This window comes from Macrotis lagotis, chromosome 1, assembly GCF_037893015.1.
Source record: "Macrotis lagotis isolate mMagLag1 chromosome 1, bilby.v1.9.chrom.fasta, whole genome shotgun sequence".
NCBI lineage: Eukaryota > Metazoa > Chordata > Mammalia > Peramelemorphia > Peramelidae > Macrotis > Macrotis lagotis.
In genome coordinates this window covers 59,589,737-59,594,847 of record NC_133658.1, presented here as the reverse complement: position 1 = coordinate 59,594,847, position 5,111 = coordinate 59,589,737, and positions in this window count along the sequence as shown.

The following is a 5,111-nucleotide window of genomic DNA, read 5'->3' as shown; positions in this document are numbered from 1 at the left end:
GAGACAGAGACAGAGACAGAGACAGAGACAGAGAAACAGAAAGATAGAGAGGCAGAGGCAGAGAGACAGAGACAGAGAAACAGAAAGAGAGATAGAGAGGCATAGAGAGAGAGACAGACAGAAACAGAGAGAGGGAGAGAGAGACAGAGACAGAGACAGACAAAGACAGAAACAGAGACAGGAATGGGAGGGCTCCTTAATTTTGTGTCATAGACTTCTTTGATAGGCTGGAGAAGTCTATGGATCCCTTCTCAGAACAATGGTTTTCATATGGACAACATAAAACAGAAGGAAAACCAATTATGTTGAATACAGTTATTGAAATATTTTAACAATTCAAAAAAAGGTTCATGGTCCATAGTAGAATGTGCCAGAACTTGCAATTCACTGACATAATCTGTGAGATTCTTCTGCGCTATGATGAGACTGAATTGAATCACAAACTTTATTGTTGAAGAACATAAGTGACTGCTACCTAAAGAATTAGGTGGAAAAAACAAACCATCTGCAGGATTGTGCAATTGATGGTTTCCAGAAGAAAAGAAGGAAAGGAATATGGCTTCCAATATGCACACTCCCTCATGGTATTTTTCACCTGACAAGATCATAGATTCTTGTCTAACTGAGGATGCTCTCTCTATTTTCCCACTTTAACTTGGCTTGTAAACAAATCAGTATAGCATAGAGCTTAGTAATCCTACTGACTAAAATGATCCAGAGTGCATCTTAAGAAGGTCTGGGATCCCACCTGCAGGATCCTGCATCTGTCCCCAGGTCAGAGCAGGAGTTTGGGCTTGTAGGTATCAGAGATTGTTACTCATTGAGAATAGGCAAGCTTTATAATCCATAGGAATGTTTTTCTAGAGCCAACATCCACCGCCTACTTCACTTGGGTCTTTGACTCAGTCCAACAGCCTTGAAAATTAAGTTGGAATTGATCAAGTTTAGCAAAAAAAAAAAAAAAAAGAAAGAAAGAAAGAAAATAGTCTCGGTTTTCATTCCCCTTAGGATGGGTAGGTGTAATTAATGGTCCTACCAGCTGCTCTCAGCAAGGAAGATAAAAATGTCTCTGTTCCACAGCCCAGCCAGGGCTCCATTGATTACAAATGTGAAGAGCTGTCTGACAGCCGAATTTCTCTGGACCAGGTCAGGTTTATTGCCTGGTTTCTGCCAGTGAAGAATGAGCAGTGTGGCTCCATTGGTCATGGAGTCCTGGAATAGGAGCCCAATGCTTTTGTTTCCCAAGTCCCCACCCTGACTTGGAGCTCGTCTTGCCAGGCTTTTTTATGGAGAACTCAAAATTCCAGGATGCCATTTAATGATCCATATCAAAGCGAGGGAAGGACACAGCAAGAACCAATCACATTCTATACGACAAGACATTTCAGGGTGCTTGTGGGAGATGTCAGTTTAAGAACTGAACCCTAGGAGTTTCATCTCTTTGGCTAGACCTATGCCATATCCAGTTCAATGGTCTTTTTTTCTTTTCCCTTTCAAAGCAGTGTTTACTTTACGCTTTTTAAAAATACTATAAACATTTCTCAGTTCTCATATGCCTGCCAAAGAGTCTATCTTTGTAACAAAGAAAAACAATGAAAGAAAACTAAGTAACATAAGTAGTAGGTCTAAGGCCATATGCAATTTTCCCCATCTGTGATCTCCAACCCACTCAAACAAGTAAATATTTACTATGTCTAAGACACTGTACTACATGCTGGGGGCGCAATCACAATATGCCTACCTTCAAGGGGTTTACATTCCTATGAGGGAATGCCACACCTAACTGAGAAGTAACTATCTAATCATTTGATGGGGGGAAGAGAACACTAGCATTTGGGGTGGGGGGAATCAGGAAGAGCTTTCAATTGGATGTTTCACTGATGCTGAATCTTAAAAAAAAAAAGATAGGGATCTCAGAAGTGGGAAGGGCATGACTGTAGGAGGCGCTTGATTGATTGATTGATAGAAACACAGTATATAAAGATCATAACAAAACTTCCTGTACTCAAGGAAATTACATTCTGTTGGAGGAATAGATTCATATATTCATATGAGTAACACATTCAAGTGAGTAAATATAATAATTTGATAATTTGGGGATGAGGGGAGCACCAACTGTGTGTGGGGGGATCAGTCATTTGTTCAAAATGCTTATTAAACATATGGACCAGAACTGTGGCTAAGCACAGAGATGAAAGGGAAGGTCAAAGACAGTTCCCCCTCTCCAGGAAAGTATTATGGGGTGGTAGAATATGTGAAATCATGATACAGTTTATAAAGGGCTTTATCTATACAGTTTAAGCATTTAAATTTTAACTAGAGCCAATAGGGAGCCCCTGCAAAGCTAATTCATTTATTCACCATATGTGTATTGAATAAGTCATTGAGGCCAAAGTCAAAAATGAAACTCTCTTTGCACTCAAAGAACTTCTATTTTTACTGTGGAGAAACAATCCACATATAACTAAATCAATACAACTATGTTGAAAGTATTTCGGGGGGGCACTAACACCTAGGAGAATCAGGAAAGGTCTTGTGGAGGAGGGACACATCCCCAAATTTGTGCTTTTGCAGATTAATTTGGCATTGTCTTAAAGCTAGATTAGAGGGAGGAGATTCTGGAGTCTGGGAGTCAATTAGGAGAGTATTGTCTTGCCAGTGGACTTTGATGACTTTGGAGGAGAGAGTGAGAATGATAACACATTGCAACTCTTCCCCACTTCAATCCACTCACAAATCAAGACATCACCCTCATGATGTCAGTGATCCTCTTTGAGAATGAAGGTCTACCATCACCACCACCACCAAATAGAATAGTCTAGGTGAGAGAGATAGTGAGGACCTGAAGGGGGTAGTGACCTTGTGAGTTAGAGTAAAGGAGATTGATATGAGTGATGAAACTGAGGATATAGATACACTTTTATTTTCTTTTTCAAAATGACTTTGGAACTGTTATAGGGGATTTTAACCTGACTCTGGGTATGTAAAAATATATAATTGTTGTTCAGTTATTTTTCAGTTAGGCCTGACTCTTCATCACCACATTTGAGGTTTTCTTGGCAAAGATACTGGAGTGGTTTGCCATTTCCTTCTTCAACTCATTTTTCAGATGAGGAAACTGGGGCAAACAAGGCTAAGTAACTTGCCCAGGCTCACATAATTAAGAAGTGTCTCTGACTGGATTTGAATTCATGAAGATGAGTCTTCCTGACTCCAGCACAACATTTTATCCACTGCACCACTTAGTTGTTTTATTGTGATATTCACTTTATTGCAGTGGTTTAGAGCCAACCCAAAGATATGCCTGTAGGAAGGGCTTGATTGATTGATTGATAGAAGCACAGTATTTAAAGATATAACAAAACAGTTCCTGTACCCAAGAAACTTACATTCTGTTGGAGGTATATACAACATATATTCAAGTGAGTAAATATAATAATTTGGGGATGAGGGGAACACTGACAATTGGTGGGGGGTGGATCAGTCATTTGTCCATAATGTGTTAAGTACATGGGTGAGAATTGTGGCTAAGCACGGAGGTTATAAAGGAAGGTCAAGGCAGTTCCCCCTCTCCAGGGTCTCACAGTTTAATGGAGGAGACAATGCAGAAAAGTTTATCAGAGCTGAGCCTGGAAGGAAAAGGAGGATTATTAGAGGAAGAGAGGAGAAAAGAGGATATGTATGGTGGAGAATTATATGCATTTCAGTGAGAAATGTGTTAGTCAGTTCAGATCAAGGAAATTCCCAAGAAACCTGCTATGGAAAATGCTGTCCACATCCAAAGAAAAAACTATGGAATCTGAATGTAGAGCAAACTATGTCCACATTTTAAAAACTATTTTTTGTTTTTTTCCTTTCTTTCTCTTGTTTTCCCCCCTTAGTTCTAGTTCTTCTTTCATAGCTTAACTAATATAGAAATATGTGGAATGTAATTTTGCATGTACAACATATATCACATTATTCACTGCATGGGGAGGAAGGGTGCTGGAAAAATGTGGCACTCAAAAGCTTGCAAAGGGATGAATACTGGAAACTATCTTTGTATGCCATTGGAAAATAAACAAATAAAATGTAAGAAAGAAAAAAAGAAAGAAAAAAGAAACGTGGGCTAGAGTCAACTTGTGGATGGACTTCAATGCCAGATTGGGGGGAGTCTGTATTTTACTTCAGTTGATCATGGAAGGTTTTTGATCTCTCAAGATTATTTTGAACACAAAATGGAATGAATCATGTATAATGCCCTGCACACTTTTAATCACTATATGAATATCAGTGATCATTATGATTGCTCTCATTGGTAAAAGGTAGCATGGCCTGGAGGAGAAATGACCTCCTTGCCAGAAAGATGTGAGTTCAAATCTCACTTTTGATACTTCTGGCTGTATGACATTGGACAAATCACTCAAATTCTTAGTAGCCTGGGTAGGAGTCAGAGCAGGGCCCACAGGGAGTTCTTCCCCCAGAGCATCCTATACTGGTGAAATCATGTCTGCTAAAAAAAAAATTGTCATGATTTTAAGCAGACAAGTTTACATGATCAGATCTGGAAGATGATTTTAGCAGCTGTGTAGAGGCTGGTTTGGAAAGTTTAATGAGAAGATCCCTAAAATTCAATTATTTGGCTTTAAAATGTAGGAAGCTAGGTGATGCAGTGGATAAAGCGTGGTTCCTAGAGTCAAGAAGACTTTAGTTCAAGTCTGGCCCCAGATATTCACTATCTGTGAATGTCTGGGCAAACCACTTAATCTCTGCCTGCCTCAGTTTACTTATCTGTAAAATGGGAATAATAAAAATAATATATGTCTCAGATTTATTTCTAGGACTAAATGAGATAATAATTATAAAGCATGTAAATGTTAACCATTGTTATTATTATTATTATATGATTCTAAGGGTACAAAAAAAGCAATGACTTGAATTTCAAAAGCAGATATCTGTTCCAATTCCATGGAGTCAATAGAGAACAATGAACGACTGGATTTTCCATGGTTGTGATCCTTACTCAGAGTTATGGAAAGGCTTGATTTTTGGTGAATATTTCTTTGACTTTGCTTCTGGAAACCCAGATCACAGGTTTGTGAGGAAAACAGTCTGACTATCCTCAAAAACAT